Below are 18025 nucleotides of genomic sequence, written 5' to 3'. Positions count from 1 at the left end.
GAGCTTTACTTTGCTTGTATCCCATGATTCTGATGAGTAAAGTCATTTGATAAACAAGCAGATGTGCCCAGTTGAGAGATCTGTTGTCCTGTGAAGGAGATAGTTGAGTGATCTATTGTTTGGATAAATAGGTTTTCAGGAAGTCATTTAAGCAACAAAGTTATTCCCAATAATTTCCTGCCCTTCCACCGAAAGACTTGGTTTTGGTGACCCATTGGTATCAAGCTTGGCTATATGGCTTGTTTTGGACAATGAAATGTTAACAGATGGTTCATTGAAGGATTCTCCCATTTGTCTTTCCTCTCTACCCCAAGATCAGTATGTCCCATGTTGGGACTATTCATTTGAGCAGGGTCCCAGAATGAAGAAGATACAGAATAGAGGTGCAACCAATCAGTTAAAGACATGTAATGGGAGCAAGAAATAAATCTTTGTTGTTGTAAACTGCGGAGATTTTTGAGTTATTTGTTATTGTAGAATAAGCTAGCAAAACCGTCTGCTATAGCATGTACTGAATATATATACAAACGCATATAGGTATATATTCTATATTCCTTCATATGTACCTTTATATACTATATACTATATATCATGTATACCTAGATATAATATAGGAACATCTTTTGAAAAATAAGGTATAATTAAATTTTATGGGACTTCAGATGCAATTCTTGCTAATTAAATTATTACAAAAATTTATAGTTGTGTCTTTGCTTTTATGACACATCTGTAGTCATAGCCATGATTTGTCTGATGCTAAGTCTTGGGTCAGAAAAGTTCCTCTGTTACAACTTTTTTTCTTTGAGAAAATTCCTTGCTCTATACCCATCACCTTTGGGACATGGTTCTAGAAAGCTAATAATATGAAAAAAAAAAAAAAAAGAAAGAAAGAAAGAAAGAAAGAAAGAAAGAAAGAAAAGAAAACACTGGCTCTACTTGTTTGCAATTTAAAAATTCTGACTTCATTATTCCTTAAAACAAGTGGAAATGACCCATAATCTTAGTAACATATTTTTATAAATGTTGTCTCTTCCAGAATAAAAGTGTCTCCTGTAACTATTAGCATGATATACGAAGATAGTTTAAAAAAATTCCTCTAACTAGGAAAAAGAAAATATTCTAATTTTTTCTTGAAGCTGTAGTCAAGAAGTCAGGTAATATTTAAAGACTCTAAAATATGCATCTTATTTTGAAACCACAGATTAAGAGCTGTACTTTTATTTAGCAAGTACTTATAATTTTACAATTATTTTAATATTATGGGTTACAGAACACTGTTGTAGTAGATCTAAGCAAAAACATAAGATCAAAAAAATATTTGAAAATATTAATTTTGGTTCAATACTTCCTTCTCTGTATTGTCATTATTGTACATGGCAAAGCTGGCATAAGAAAATCTGGTTAAATATCTAATTTTACACTTGATCTTAGCTAAAAGGCTAAGAAGCGATTTTTAAATGTCTAATTTTGTTCTTATAAACCCCAATTCTCAATATGTTAGTACAAATCTGAGTTTTAGTATGCTAATCTCTGAGTAATCAAATATGCCTAGGAAAAAAATAATCTGCGGGCAACTGCATCTACAGACCATATGATTTGCATTATTAGTACTTTCCATGTAATAATTCTACACATTGTTATCATTAGCAACACTATTTCAATCATGAATATCACCAAGTTCAGAAGAAATCATTTCTGAATTGTCTCTATTAGACCATGATCAAGAGGAAAAAATACAAGACCGAGTTTTCCTTTAGTGTTGTATCTGACATTTTTAAATAGACTCATTTTCTGTGGTTTCATGTAACCTATTACATTTGTCACTGGATGGCAAGGAGGCCTGTCTCTCATTAGCACTTCCGCTAGTACTTGAGAAAAATATCCTGAAAGAAAAAAGATTCAATTTGCCTCCCCTGGATTTGGAGGCATTTGATTTTTTGAGAATTTCAGTAAATATCATCTCTAATTTTAGTTGAATACCCCTCACCATATGATATTACAAGATATAACTAACATACTATCCGCCTAGAAATATGTTTCTCTTTGATCCTAAAAATGGCTTTTGATTAAAAAATTGGCTCTCCATTATGTTAAGAGTGAGATAGAATTTAAGTGGTGGTGGGGGAGACTGATCTGTAAATGACAGAACAAAAGAATAGATCAGAATTAGATCTGTGACTTTTTTATCCATCCCTTATTTTTTTCCCTCCTTTATGTTTATCTGAGTCCCAAGATTCCCTGACAACTTTCACAGATTTGGACTGTGTTTATACTGGGTTTCGTGTGCAGTGTGTCAGTATGTGTGTGTGTGTGTATGTGTGTGTTGTCTTTGCAAGGAAATTTTGGAAAGTGTTTTTAGCCCAGTTGTTTGCCTTGCTCCTCCTCCCCCCCACCCCCCATTACCAAAGATGTCCTTATCGCATCTGTTAGTGACTCTCTATTGAGGTGAGCCATTTATAAGAGAGAATTCCCCTGTACCACTCACCTATGGACATATCCTAGTGTAAGTGCTGAATAATCTTACAGTTGTGCAAATCAGACTATGTCACTCCCATGCTTAAAATTGCCTATTGGCTCTCTCTTACCTACAGGATGAAACCCACAGTCCTCTATTCAGCTTACAAGGTCTTCATGATCTGGCTCTAATCTTCCATTCTGGTCTTTTCTCCCTTGCTGTAGGAGTTTTAAAAATCTAGAGCTTTTCTACAAGCTGTATTTTGATCCCTTTGTATTTACACATCTATTTGTTTAGTCTTAGATGGCCTTCACCAACTGGGGAGGCTAATTAATTCTTTTGTTTTAGTTCAAATGCTAAACCTTTTCAGGGAAGCCTTTTCTACCTGCCTGGAGCATCCTCCAGATTTCCCACTGTACTTTGTTACACACCAACTGAAGCAGAGATGGCTAATTTACTGTCAATCCAATATCTATTCTTCTCTCCTTCCCTCATAAAGGATTTCTAATTTTATTTGGGGTGTCAGGTGCCGAGTTTCCAAATGTATTGTGGCCAAGTGACCAATCTCTGGCCAATAAACTACAAATATATGGTGGGTGAAACTTCTAAGAAATCTCAAAAGGCAGACAGTTATCTGGCACTGACCTTTTATATTTCCATACTGCTTGCAATATGGGTGTATTGCCTGGAGCTCCAGCACCTATCTTGGACCATAAGACTCTCATGAGAATGAACACTATGTATTAGAGATGGTGGGGCAGAAAGATGGAAAAATCTGAGACTGGCACTGTAAGGCTGTCTTAACAGCCTTGGACTATGTACCTCCGAACTTCTTTTACCTGAGAGATAAAAGTTTATTTATCTACTTCGTGCTTTTGAAATATGCTTGTGGAATGCAGTCTTTAGTTGGGTTTTCTCTTACATTCACCAACTCTTGACTAATGCATCTGCAAAATGAGAACTAGCAAAGTTATAACATTGGTCTTTTATCATATATATCTCCCCTACTCTGTTATTTCACAGGAGGAGAGCTGGGGTTACTGTATTGTGTTCTTTTTTTTTTTTATGTTCATTTATTTTTGAAGGAGAGAGAGGCAGAGCACGAGCGGGGAGAGGCAGAGAGAGAGGGAGACACAGAATCTGAAGCAGGCTCCCGGCTCTGAGCTGTCAGCACAGAGCCCTACCCAGGGCTCGAACCTGTAAACCATGAGATCATGACCTGAGCTGAAGTTGGACGCCCAACCAACTGAGCCACTCAGTCGCCCCATGTTGTGTTCTAATATAACAAGACTATCATGCTGAGTTCTGTCAGGCCATGATCCTTGAATTGGTGGTACTGGTAAGAGTGGAGACTTCCCAGAAGGTCATCTTGGTGTCTATCATCTAGAGACCAGGCAAAGTCTTCAGATAAAACCAGAACAATTGTAAGGGGGAACTCAGTTGATAAATAACTGGGCCTTTCTCATCCTCTCTGAGCCTGAGCTATGAGAAGTTTACGTTTCCATAAGGATACTTTTAGGTGAGAAGGCATATGGGGACCCAGACTGAGTGGGACCCTTGTTGTGCATCACAGAGTAAAAGTGAGTAAGCCATAGCTTGTTAAGTTGATTCACTCTAGATGCATGCTGCTCTTTCTGTGTATTTCCACTTTAAGTGTTTCTTCCCTATCTAAGTAGTATTCAGAGGTGCCAAGGCAAGGGCCTGTGTCCATGTAGAGTCCTTCTGAAGTCAGTATGATGGTAGCTGTAAGAATCATCCAGGGTCCACAAGAATAAGGGAGAACTCAGGAGGAAAGAGTGAGGAAAGTGAATCAAGGGGCCAGCCACACCTTTCACCAAGAGTACTGCTTCTAATGCAAGACCCTCCATTAAGGAATACTGAACTTCCCTTCAGTTAGGGACACATCATAATAGAAGGGCATATGGAGGTCATTTAGTCCAACCTTCTCACTTTACAGATGAGGAACTGAGATCTATAGAGGTTACATGAACTTGCCTGTGTTAGTGACAGAGCCAATTCAATGTTCTTCCCACTATGCAATATTAATATCAGGTCACTGAACAAACCAATTTTCAGTGAAAGAAAATAAATTTTAAAAATTGTGTGTTTGTGTATTTTTATGGAGAAGAAAGCCACAGGTGTTTTTTAAAAAGTAAAAAAAAAAAAAATTAAGTTTATTTTATTTTCAGAGGCGGGGGGTGGGGGTGGGGAGCAGAGAGAATGAGCAGGGGAGGGGCAGAGAGAGAGAGAATCCCAAGCAGGCTTTGCACTGCCACCAACATGGGGCTCAAATCCATGAATCATGAGATCATGACCTGAGCTGAAACCAAGAGTTGAATGCTTAACTTGACTAAGCCACCTAGGCACCCCTAAAAAAAAAAAAATCTAATTTGCAAGGGCATTCATGAGCCATAGCACAAATAGTAAATGTTGGGAGAATGGCAATTTTAGTAACTTCTTCATCTGTTTGTTCAAGTTCCTGTGAATGAGATTCCAAAAGACAAGTCCTTCCCACTCCCTAACTCCATCGATCAAGAAGTTTCTCCTGAAGGTAAGTAGCTTTTATTTTCACTGTAATCTTCCCTTGATGTCTCACTATACTTGTAACTAAAGCTTTGATGGGAAAATACCTTAACTACAGTAGGTGCTCAGTTCAGAGGCTTGTGGATTTTCCATATGTAATCCTACCTGCACATGGATGATGTTTGTTTCTATCAGCACTGACTGCACGGAAAGGCCTGGTGCTCCTCAGTCAGTTCTGATATTTTCCCTTTGTTCTTCACAAGTATTTGCTTGGTTCAACATGATAATTTGAACTTGGATGCTCACTCATTCAATATCATTTCTGACCTATGTTGACTCTGAAAATTAGGTTTATTTCCAAAGTGATTTTTCTTTACTTATTTTATTAGATATTTTATGCATCACACTCCCTTTTCTCAGAAAAAATAGCTAACAAAATAAATTTGAAAATGTTAACATCATTGAGTGGGTGAATGAATGAATGAATGAATGAGTAAACAGCATTTTGAAGGAGAAACACTGGGTCCAGTTGTAGCTGCTAATGGAATGTGCTGAGTTGCCACTCGCCTTGACTGAGTCATTGGTGTCTCATACTTACGGCCTGCTTTCAAAACCAGCATGCTGTGGTATCATGCTATTGAAATAATAATGAATCCAGTTTTGTTCCTGGTATTCTTCTGGCCCTTCTCCCACCCAGTCAAGTGGACATTCCACATTCCCTACAGTAGGGTAGGAAAGCACGGCAGAAAGCAGAAAGAAGGCAATCCTTGCTTTTGTGTTTCAAAACTCTTAAGTCTCAGTAAAAGGGGAGGAATTCCCCTCTAGGACCTGGACTGTAGACTGGAAGCCTATATATGATAAGAGAAAACTTGGAGACATTTCTTAAGCTAGGAGGGTTGAGAGAGAAAGGGAGAAGATACGATTAATTAGGGAAGAGCTTGGGGAAAATGGGATGGACCATGGGAGAAGAAGAAAGATGGCATCTGGAGAACATTCAATGTTCAGTTGAGCAAACAGCCAAGGTATTCACTATCCATGAGCCATAAAGGAGTTAAGTCAGTACTCACAGGATGTCTAGTCTCCTTTTGAGTATCCCTTGAGTTGAGGAGACATGACACTTGCTCTTGGAGCCAACTTCTTAAAGAGAATTTCCCTTGCATTAGTCAACATGCTACCAGTGGACCCATAGATAGTTGTGACTTTCTTTCCAGAGCTTTTAAGAAACAAATTTTTTAACGTTTATTCATTTTTTGAGAGACAGAGAGAGACAGAGCACGAGTCGGGGAGGGGCAAAGAGAGGGAGACACAGAATCTGATGCAGGCTCCAGGCTCTGAACTGACAGCACAGAGACTGACATGGGGCTCAAACTCATGGACCTTGAGATCTTGACCTGAGCCGAAGTCAGACATTTAACCGACTGAGCCACCCATGTGCCCCTCTTTCCAGAGCTTTTGATTGGACTCTACCAGATCACACTGTGTGGAAATACCTCTTACTTGATGTTCTAGGGCATTCACAATCCCTCTGAAGGAAGGCAGTGTCCTTGTCCGTAAGTCTTGTGCTGAGTGAAAGCAAAAGTTTCGTGACCTTGGGTTTAGGCTTTTAAATATTTTCGGGTATACAGCACAAAGAGTCCCCCCCCCCTTTTTTTTCTGTCAAAGAGGGGAAGTTGATTTGGCTAAGCAAGATAAGGAATGTGGCCAGAATAAGGTACGAAAGTGGAGAGGTAAGAGACCAATAGGAAGGCCTCCTTGAAGCAATACACTCTTCCACCCACTATGTGACTCTTGCGAGATGGGCAGAGATGCTCTTGTCATGTCCACCCCTTGTTGGGTACGTTGCAGAAACACCGCTGGAGCAGCGCTGCGTGTTCTCACCTCCCCATTCTCACGGGTCAGGGGTAAGTGGAAGTACTGAGGGAGGTGGAAGTACTAATTAACCCTCCCATCCATTTTCATCTCTGGACTCCAGTCATTAGTGTCAAAGCCTGGAAACACATATGCCTTTTATCAAGGCTATAACTTGCCCTCCTCTCACAGTTTATGGGGTTCTGATAAAGATCCTGCCACGTGGGTCATTTTCTATATGGTGTTAAAAGGATTTTTTCAAACCTGTTCTGTCATCTAATGAATGTTACACCCCAGAGTTGCAATTTCAATGCCAATCATGGTAAATTTTGGCAGCAGAGAACGTGTACTTCTGTCATTTCCTATAAAGTCATATATATAAAAGTGTCAAGACCTCTCTAGGGCCCAGAAGAGAAATGCTGGTTTAGACAAATCATGAGCTACAAGCCTTTAATGTGTGTGATGGTTAATTTTATATGTCAACTTGGCTGGGCCATGGTGCCAAAATATTTGGTCAAACATTATTCTGGATAATTTCTATGAAGATGTTATTTGGATGAGATTAACATTTAAATTGGTGGACTTGGGTTACCCTCCATAATGTAGGTGGGCCTCATCTAATCAGATGAAGGCCTTAAAGAATAAAGACTGGCTTCCTCCTACCTCCAAGCAAGAGAGAATTCTACCACAAGATTGCCTTTGGATGGCAGCTGCAACTCTTCTTTGGGTATTCAGCCTCTGGACTACCCTGCAAATTTAGGACTTGCCAAGCCTCTATAATCATTTAAGTCAATTCCTTGAATTCTTAATCCTTCTTGGTCTCTTTGTCTCTCTCTCTCTCTCTCTGTCTTTATATGTTGTGTGTATATATTTACACTGTTGGGTTTCATTTTTCTGGAGAACCCTGATTGATATAACATGTGACCTGTTTTTCTAGTTACCTTATTGTTACATAACAAACAACCCTAAAACTTGGGGTGCCTGGGTGGTTCAGTCCATCAAGCAACTGACTCTTGATTTCGGCTCAGATCATGATTTCATGGCTTCATGAGTTCGATCGCCGAATTAGGCTCTGCATACTGACTGCTCATGGAAACCACTTGGGATTCTCTCTCTTTCCCTCTCTCTCTGTCCTCCCTCCTCTACTCATGCTCTCTATTTCTCTCTCAAAATAAATAAATGAAACCTAAAAGCAAAACAAAACAAAAAACAAACAGCCCTAAAACTTAGTGGCAGAGCTGGGCTGGCTCAGCGATGGTCTGGAATAAAGATTGACTCTTTTTTTAAAAGATTTTTTTTTTTTTAAGCAATCTCTACACCACACAGAGCTTGAACTCACAACCCTGAAATCAAGAGTCACACGCTCCACTGACCCAGCCAGCCGGGCACCCCAAGATTCACTTTTAAGATCACTCTCACACATGGCTAGCAAGCTGGTACCAGCTGCTGTCTGGTAGCTTAGCCAGAGCTATTGGCCAGCACCCCCATTCCTGTCCATGTGCACCACAGGCTAGTGACTCACAGCATAGTGACTGTGTTCCAACCAGCAAACAACCTAGGAGAGAGAACCAGGCAGCTGTACCACCTTTTATGACCTAGCCCAGGAACTCACATAGCATCATCTCAGCCGTAATCACAAGCCCGCCCAGACTTAAGGGGAGAAATTCTAGGGTTGCCAGATAAAATACAAAAATGCTTAGTTATATTTGAATTTCAGATAACAATATTTTTTAGTATTAAGTGTGTCCCATGCAACTTTCAGGTCATACGTATACTAAAAAATTTTTTGGGTTTCCTGTATTTTCTCACTTGTTACATCTGGAAACCCTCTTACAGACCTTCTCTATTGATGAGAGAAGAGTCAAAGTCACATTCTGAGGAGGGCAAATGGAATGACAGTATTGTTGCTCCCATATTTGGAAAAGACTCTGCCTGTCCCAGTCTGCCCTCTGGCCATAAGAGTTGCCACCCCTTACATGTGCGAAATACATCCATCCCTTATCCCTAAGACCATCCATTCTCATCCCTTTAGAAATCAGCTTGAAGTCAGTATCTCACCATCTAGATCAGGTCCAGGTGCAGGTGAAGGTCCTCTGTGGGGTACCATTCCTCAGGTACAATTCCTTGAGTATCATTCCTTTTGTTTTGTTTTAATATTGTTATTTATTTTTTGAGAGACAGAGGGTGAGAGAGAGCAAGTGGGGGAAGGACAGAGAGAGGATCCAAAGTGGGCTCTGTGCTGTCAGCAGCAAGCCCGGTATAGGGCTCAAAACCACAAATCCTGAGATCATGTCCTGAGCTGAAGTTGGATGCTCAACCGACTGAGCCACCCAGGCACCCCATTGAGTATCACTCTTTTTTGTCTAAGTTGATATGCTTCCTTTAAAAATGTTGTGAGCTTTTGTTTCAATTTATAAGCCTCTCCATTAGACCAAAGTCTCACTCACAAATCTCTAGATACGCCCTCCTCTACCTAACCTCCCTGAGGGACTGCAGTCAATGGGACAAGGCCCTTAAGATTCTTAGAAGCCCTATTGTTTTGTTTCTTGTTTTTGTTGTTTGCCTTAATTCACAAATAAATCAACATGAAACAATACATTAATAAAAGAAAGGATAAGAACCATAAAATCCTCTCAATAGATGCAAAAAAAAGAATTTGATGAAATACAGCATCCTTAATTGATAAAAACCCTCAAGAAAGTAGGGATCATATGTGGAATTTAAGAAACAAAACAGATAAACACAGGTGAAGGGAAGGAAAGATATGTTAAAAACAGGGAGATGAACCATAAGAGACTCTTAAATACAGAGAACAAACTGAGGGTTGCTGGAGGGGAGGTGGGCAGGGGGATGGGCCAAATGGGTGATGGGCATTAAGGAGGGCACTTATTGGGATGAGCACTGGGTATTATATTTGAGTGATGAATCCTGAAACCAATACTACACTGTATGTTAGTTAACATAGAAATCCTGAATTTAAATAAATAAATTAAAAAAAAAGAAAGTAGAGATAGGGTGAACACACCTCAACATCATAAAGGCCATATACAAGAGACCCACAGGTATTATCCTTAATGGGGAAAAACTGAGAGCTTTCCCCCTAAGGTCAGGAACATGACAGGGAGGTCCACTCTCACCACTATTGTTCAACATAGTACTGGAAGTCCTGGCCTCAGCAATCAGACAACAAAAAGAAATAAAAGACATACAAATTGGCAAGGAAGAAGCCAAACTTTTACTCTTCACAAATGACATGATACTCTATGTGGAAAAACCTAAAGACTCCACCAAAAAACTGTTAGAACTGATACATGAATTTGCAGTCGCAGGGTATAAAATCAGTGTATAGAAATTGGTTGTATTTCTATACACCAATAATGCAGCAGCAGAAAGAGAAATCAAGGAACAGATCCCATTTACATCTGTACCGAAAATCACAAAGTACCTGGGAACAAACCTAACCAAAGAGGTAAAAGTTCTGACAACTATAGAAAGTTTATGAAAGAAATTGAAGAAGGCACAAAGAAATGGAAAAACATTCCATGCTTATGGATTGGAAGAACAAATATTGTTAAAATGTCTGTAGTACCCAACGCAATCTCACATTTAATGCAACCCCTATCAAAATAACACCAGCATTCTTCACAGAACTGGACCACACGATTCTAAAATTTGTATGGAACCAGAATATACCCCAAATACCCAAAGAAATCCTGAAAAAGAAAACCAAATCTGGAGGCATCACAATTCCAGATTTCAAGCTGCACCAAGACAATATGGTATTGGCATAAAAACAGACATATAGATCAATGGAACAGAATAGAGAGCCCAGAAATGGACTCACAAATGTATGGCCAACTGATCTTCAAAAAAGCAGGAAAGAATATCCAGTGGAAAAAAAGACAGTCTCTTCAGCAGATGGTGCTGGGAAAACTGGACAGCAACATGCAAAAGAATAAAACTGGGTCACTTTCTTTCATCATACACAAAAATAAATTCAAAATGGATGAAAGACTTAAATGTGAGACAGGAAATCATCAAAATCCTATAGGAGAAAATAGGCAGCAACCTCTTTGACCTTGTCTCGGGAGACAAGGGAAACAAAAGCAAAAACGAACTACTGGGACCTCACCAAGATAAAAAGCTTCTGCACAGCTAAGGAAATAATCAACAAAAACTAAAAGGCAACTATCAGAATGGAAGAAGATATTTGCAAATGGCATATTAGATAAAGGGTTAGTATCCAAAATGTATAAAGAACTTACCAAACTCAACACCCAAAACACAAATAATCCAGTGAAGAAATGGGCAGAAGACATGAACAGACACTTTTCCAAAGAAGACATCCAGATGGCTAACAGACATGAGAAAAGATGCTCAACATGACTCATCATCAGAAATACTAATCAAAACCACAAAGAGATTCATTCCACCTCACACCTGTCAGAATGGCTAAAATTAACAACTCAGGCAACAACAGATGTTGGCAAGGATGTGGAGAAAAGGGAACCCTTTTCCACTGCTGGTAGGAGTACAAACTGGTGCAGCCACTCAGGAAAACATTGTAGAGGTTCCTCAAAAAATTAAAAATAGAATTACCCTAACACCCGAAGGGTCACGTGCACCTTGTTGGAGCATGCAACCTAGAGAGTGTATCCTAGAGGATACTCTAGGTGAATTTCTAGCATTTCTAGGGAGATTTTTGGGTTGAAGGAACATACGTGGTTCTGTTACATGTTGCCAAACTCCTCTTCACACAGGGTTCTTTCCCTTTTGAAGCTTCACCAGCAAAGTATGAAACCATCAACTAACCATAGCCTTGCCAGCAGAGCACATTGCCACGTTTTCAAATTTTGCTAATCTATTGGGTAAGAAATGGCATTTCAGTGTGGTTTTAATGCCTATTCTTCCTATCATGAGTAAGGACAACACCTTTTCGTATGTTTTGGAGCCACTTTTGTATCTCTTTTTGTGAATTGTCTGTGTTTTTGCCCATTTTTCCTCCCAAATTTTAGAAGTTCTTTAAAATTAGAGTTAGGAGCCCTTTATCTGTGATACTGTCGTGAATATTTTCTCCCAGTTTTATTGCCTTTGGATTTTGAGTTGCAGCACGATTTTTTTTTTTCTCTATTGAAGTGAAAATGGAGATCACACATGTGTTCTAGTGCTTATGTGGTTTCAGTTAGCTGACTTTGGTATTCATTTTGTTCCCCATTTTTTTTCTTCTTCTGAAGATTCCTGACCCTTTTGTCAAGTTAAAGAAGTGCTTAAAATATTTTATTCAGAAATTGTAGTGGTGTTTACCAGGGTGTTTCATTCAGAGGATTGAATCTGCCATGCTGCTGGAAATACAGGGAGCTAATCTCTTCTCTGCAGTCCTTGAAGAAGACAGTGTGGTTTACCCCCCAATTCCTGGACCTACAGTATTACAACCTGTCAGTCCTTTCAGTCATTTGCTTTTGACTGATCACACTATTTTCCTCTAAAGCTATTGGGAAAAAGAAAACAGTGCATGCTAACTTTTTCCTAAAAGCTTCCTTCTGTATTTGCTTAAGATACAATAAAATATAGATTATTCAGCTAAGTCTATATATTTTTAAAGGAAAGATCTCAAGCAAAAGCAAGCTTAATTTGAAAATATGGTGCTTGAATTCTAGACATGGTTAGCAAATATTAAGACAATTCAAATTTTCCTCAAGATATAAACCCAAACAGGAGCATACTCTTCAGTATTACAGATATTTGTTTAATGGATAAATGAAACTCAAATAATCAGTTATAAATAATTATTTTAAAAAAATTTTAAAAAATTTTTATTTATTTTTGAGACAGAGAGTGTGAGTCGGGGAGGCACAGAGAGAGAGGGAGATACAGAATCTGAAGCAGACTCCAGGCTCCGAGCTGTCAGCACAGAGCCCGATGTGGGACTTGAACTCACGAACCATGAGATCATGACTGAGTGTAAGTCAGACACTTAACTGACTGAGTCACCTGGGCGCCCCCAGTTACAAATATTTAAATTGTCCTTATCAATGAAGTACAGAAATGCTACTTCATTAGGAGATCATTAACTATTGTTACAAGGTATCTATGCTTCTTTCCCTGTGATCTAGAATTGACTAGGTATAACAGCTTATAGTAATTGTACACATGGTTCTTATGCAGCCAAAAAGGTGCCCAGATTTCACGTAATGGAATTTCTATTTCTTCGCACAATTATAGATGAAAACAAAACTCAGATTTTTGGAAGACCCCTCTCTCTAGTCCCAGGACACACTCCTGGATTTGATCTAGTTTAATCATTGCTCCTTGTACCTGGTGCTTTTGCATTCAGCACCACAGACATTGCTCCGAGCAGATGTTTTTGCATAGGAGGCTGCTTGCAGCAAAACTTAATTTTCTATCAGCTGATTTTGGTCTCCAGCTCTCCAGATTTCACTGTAATTTCTCTCACATTCTGAATTTGATGAAAGGTTTTAGATGAGCTGTTGGTTAAAAGACAAAGCTGCTAAGATTTTTACTAGACCAAATATGATCTCTACTGCCAAGGACACATTTTGGCAATCGTTGTCATTTTTAATGATAAAGTATGGAAATCTGAAAAGAAGGTTTGCGAAAAAAAAGATTTCTCTCAAAATGCTCCAAAAATTTACTATCTATAAGGCATGCTCCTCATTATCCCCCTTCTCACTCAATTCTTAGTTCCCAGCAGCTGCATGGTCTCTGTGGCTAGCTCTCTGTGGAGTGTTTGCTTAGTCAGTGTTGGTGGACTCAAAGAATGATCCAACAGGAGCAGACAGTACATGAGGACACATTGGCAAATCTCTTAGATCTGAAATGGTTTCAGTGATGGTCTGATACTACACGACTTAAGTGGATTTAAATATGGAATAATAACCATCATAGTCTTTAGTTCTTAGGTGAGAAGGTTATTGTCTTCATAGTTGGCTATAAATATTGCAGGAAGCACAAGCAGCTATCAGATTATTATTAAATTAATTCTAAGAATGTGAACTATTTAGGGCCAAAGCTATGGACAATATCAAAGGAAATTAAGTACACTGAAACGACGTGATGTTTGATGTGGAATATCTGTGGAAAATCTGAGGCTCCCTTTCTTTGCTCTGGCTCACGATGGGTTTTAGACTGTTTTCACAGACACCGTTCCTGTCTGAAGCTCACAACAGTCTTGTGGGGCATGTGGCTCAGAAAGTTTCTGTGCCTTTTGAGAGGCCAGGAATCTGAACCTTAGAAGGGCTGATTCACCTTCAGAGGTTTCCAGCATTATTGGCAGAGTTCAGACTGAAATACAGAACTCTGGCCTCTTCATCCAGTGCTCTTTCTTGTTCTAACATTGGAAGAAAATAAAACATAAGAAAGAAAGGGGTAAATAAGTTCACTTTCATCTGTTGTTACAAATGGTAGGTTTATATACAAAATTTTTTAAATGTAGTAAATTTGGTGAACATTATAATAGACTTTCTAGGGTTAAAATGTCTTTTTACAATTCAGATATAAGGTGAAAATAAGCTTTGTGGAATAATAAAGCCCTATGAGGGAGTAAATGGTAACACTGACTCTACTGGTTAGCAGGGTGTTTTTCTTAGTAGGATCTCTTACTAGGGAGACCCTCAGCATACACTCCCATATGCAGTGAAAGTGGAAGTCCTGCTAGGCTTTGCTGGGGTTTCCTAGAGGAAACACCTCTCTTCCACACTCTGCACTGGATGGATGGATGGCAGTGCTCTGGAGAGTCAATGTGGGTTGCTACTTAGTAGGAAATTTCAGAAACCTCCCTCTAAGGCATTAGTTGTAGACCAGAGGAGAGGAGATGCTGAGAATGAAGGCAGAGATGGGACTCAGAAGGCACATGCTAGACTGTCATCATTGTTTGAAAATTTTCTGATGCAGAACCTGGTATAACACCATCATCCACTGTGGGATGGAGGTTACTTTCCAAGGCCCAGATCGAACAATGTATTTTTATGCTTAGAGAGAGAATTCACAGGTAGAGGTATCCCAGCACTGCAAAGGACAGTCCTTTTTTTTTTTTTTTTTTTTAATGTTTATTTACTTTTGAAAGAGAGAGAGGGAGACAGAATCCAAAGCAGGCTCTGCACTGATAGAACAGAGCCTGATGTGGAGCTTGAACCCATGAATGTGAGATCATAAGGTGAGCCAAAGTAAGAGGCCCAACCAACTGAGCCACCCAGATGCCCCAGGACAGTCCTTTTTGTGGCTGTGCTTCTCTCTGTTGCCAGACATGCTAGGGCTGGTGCATCTTGAATGGGGGAATAAAATCCCCCATTCTCATTTCTTGGCTCTTAAGAAATTACTCTAGAAATTCAGCCTCCAGTTCATTTGGTTACATATGTGCAAAATGCACATGTGTGAAAATGCAGCTAAACATAATAGCACTTAAATCAGCACTTAAAAAAAGGTTTTGGATAGTTAAAACTCTTGAAGCCTGATCCCATATTCTGAGATACAATTTAGGGACTATATTAGGCCAGAAAGTTTCTTTGCAAATCCCCTCGAATTTTGTAGCATGATGTTTTGTGTTAACAGTTGTTAAAATGCAAGTTATCGAGTGGAAAGCCTGGCAAGAGCATCTATACTGAGCTTAGGCACCCTCCCTTTGGGTCCCTCAAAGTTAGGAGCTTTGCATTTTCCCTGTAGCTGGGGCTGGGGCTGGGATTGTGGCTGGAGCCAGGGCCAGTGTTGACACATAAAACAATTCTTTAGAAAACAGAGGGGATTTAGGAAGCCAAATGCAAAACTAGTAATGATTGGAAGAAATCTCATTTATGATAAACCAACTTGTAAGTACAAATTGGACCAAATCATTGAGCTACTTTCTTGAGCAGCCTTAGTTTTATTCCCCCCAGTGCTGTGTCTGTACCTGCCTGGCATTCTGCTGGCCACGAAGGCATTCACGTGTACGTTCAGGTCTAAGCCTATTCTAATGGTTCACGTCATTCACAAATGGGGGTCTTCAGAGCCCAGCCCTCCTGAGGCCTTTGGGAAGCAGACAAAGGGATGAGAAGGAAGGCATTTTGGCACGAAGCTCTTAGTTAAGGCATCTTTGCAGGCTCTAATCCACCATCCACACTTGCCACCAGAAGTGCCTTCCCAAAACACAGATCCAGTCATGTCACACTCATCTTTCTGGCACACTGCTCCAGCTTTCAAACAGTTCAAACTCAGGCCACCTGGTGTCTTATCATCTTTGCTTAGGTGGCCCCTTCTGCCTGGAAAAAACAGTCACCACAATGACAAAAGAAATCCCCAAGACCCATTTAGATTTCAAGGCTCTGTTTTGGTGTTTTTTCTTTTGTGAACAATTCCATGATTTCCCACCTTTATCTTTACTTCTAAGATAGAACTAGGCTCCCTGTTTTTTATGTGTCACCAGAACACAGTGCTACTTATGGATTATACTGCAGGTAACTCTTTGCAGACGTGTGCACATGAATGAGCTGTATGTCAAGCTTGTTGTGGGCTGAGCCATATCTTCTTCCCATATGTTGTACAATGGAGGCTCTTAGAAAATGATAAATTAGTCAGTTAAAGGAGCAAACACAAGAATCCCAGAAGAACCATGAGGTTTCCGGTTATCAGAAGATATCGTTTATTTTTGTGATTTCACCTATGCTCTAAACACTGATGATTTCCTCTCCGTCCTACACCTCTCTCCTGAGCTCCAGATTTGTATCTCCAATGCCAATTAGTCATCGTCACCTGGATGTTTCTTAAGCACCTCAAACGCAACATGCCCATGGCTTACCCTACAATCTCCCTCCCAGTGCCCAGTTTTCTTTTCCTGATCCCAGTGAATGTCATCACCAGTCACTTACACTCCAAATCCTGGAACCATCAACTTCAGTAAATATTTGTTGAGTGACTACCTTAGACCTTGCACTGGGAAAATATTTTGATATGCATTGCCTTATCTTTGGCTTTGGCTTTGTCTTCATACCAGCATTTCAGCCCTACTCTACCAATCCAACCTGACTTCGATCTGCTCACTTTGCTACAGAGTTCCCCTCCCCCTCCTCTCCTCTTGGCAGCAAATGTCCTAGTTAAAGTTCCAAAACCTGTCACTTATCATTGTAATCCACACAGAATAAAGTCCACATCCAGCTCATCATCTAGAGCTCTGCATTGTCTTCTCTGACCCAACTACCTAGCCTCTCCTTAGGTGCCCTCCTGCACCCCAGAGCTTCCATCTCCAACAATACTGATGGGCTAATTTGTTTTTGCAAGTCTTTCTCTACCATGGTGTCAGGCTGGAGACGTTGTTCCATTTCCTGGGGGCCCTTTATCCTGTTCTATACTGTTTGAAATCCTACCCAACCTTAAGGTTACCAATTTTTCAGTATCTCCTTGGATTTTAGTAATCACTGCTTCTCCTATACTTCCAGAGTCCTTGCTTTGTGTTATGGTGGTCACAGCCATCCTGGGAGGGCTTAGTGTGAGGTGCAAGAGGGAGCAGTCAGTCTGTCTGGTTCTACTTCTAATTTAGAATAGGACAATCCATCATTGGTCATAATCGCCATGATCTTTAATTATTATGCCTTGAATCTGTGGATGGAGAACACCCCAAACCAATGTACTTTTGGGAGCTTTGCTGCTTCACTGATTTAAAAATTAAAAAGTTATTGGAAACACATACATGTCCTATGAAAACAAAACAAGCAAAGCAAAACTTTGGACGGAGTGTGGTAGCATCGCTGTGGGAGTTTCAAGGAAAGGGCAGGGAGTGGCCAGCTGGGTTAAGGAGGCTTAGATGGAGACAGTAATAACATCAGATGACCATGGCAGTGATAACATCAAGGCAGGCCCTAAGATAAGTGTCACATCATTTGTTGGGGGTGCATTAGGTAATTGTCCTACTTTGCCACAGCTGGCGTGAAGTGAAGTAAACTTGGCCGTGATTACTGTGTGAAAACATGGTGTGGAGCCAGTAGTAGGTAATGTTAAAACTTTACCTGGAATCAGAATGATTAATTCAGGGTAAAGTTCAATAGGCTGAAGAAGCACATAGATAGTAGAGCATAATTTGGGCCAAAACAACAACAAAAAATTTAACATTTTCTCAATTTTATTTTACCTCTTGAATTATATGGAAAATCACTTCCAAACTTTGATATTCTGGTAACATGGCACTGCATGCTAAGTAACACTGATTTTTAAAGT

The 18025-nt window shown here is 39.8% G+C and overlaps 1 long non-coding RNA gene across 1 annotated transcript in view; it reads left to right on the top strand.

Annotated features, from left to right (window-relative positions):
- The window catches only part of LOC125937356 (uncharacterized), an 86419-nt gene that overhangs the window by 12256 nt on the left and 56138 nt on the right, over nucleotides 1-18025 (top strand). The window contains exon 2 of the long non-coding RNA XR_007462364.1: nucleotides 4932-5006. This is a non-coding gene — a long non-coding RNA (uncharacterized LOC125937356). The remainder of the gene's footprint in view (nucleotides 1-4931; nucleotides 5007-18025) is intronic.

Source organism: Panthera uncia, assembly GCF_023721935.1.
Source record: "Panthera uncia isolate 11264 chromosome A3 unlocalized genomic scaffold, Puncia_PCG_1.0 HiC_scaffold_12, whole genome shotgun sequence".
Taxonomy (NCBI): Eukaryota; Metazoa; Chordata; class Mammalia; order Carnivora; family Felidae; genus Panthera; species Panthera uncia.
Note: the sequence above shows the minus strand (reverse complement) of the source record. Positions and strands in the feature narration are given on the sequence as shown.